Here is a 365-nt window from a genome sequence, read left to right as displayed (position 1 = left end):
ATGCAGGCGGCGGTCCGTGGGCACTTGCACCTGCAGGACAGGGACAGGGAGGGCTGCCGAAGGGCCACCGCGTCCAAAGGAGGGAGACGCCCCCTGGGTGCCTAGAGCGGCGGGGGTCGGTGGTCTCCCGGGGGCGACCAGCAGGAGAGCCGAGTTCTGTTTAGAAATAAGTTGTCCTTCGTGTGAGGTTTCATGAAAACGCCTCCGTTCCGGTGGGTTTGAGGCATGAAGTGCCCGCTGTACCTCGGCTGCGGGAGGGCTGGGCGCATGGCTGAGGCGCCACCGCCAGGCCTGCGTGGCCGCTGCTGGGGGGCCTCCGGTGGGGGCTGAGCAGGGAGGGCCCCCCGGGGGGGGGGTGGCGGGGG

Source organism: Myotis davidii, unplaced genomic scaffold, assembly GCF_000327345.1.
Source record: "Myotis davidii unplaced genomic scaffold, ASM32734v1 scaffold937, whole genome shotgun sequence".
Taxonomy (NCBI): domain Eukaryota; kingdom Metazoa; phylum Chordata; class Mammalia; order Chiroptera; family Vespertilionidae; genus Myotis; species Myotis davidii.
Note: the sequence above shows the minus strand (reverse complement) of the source record.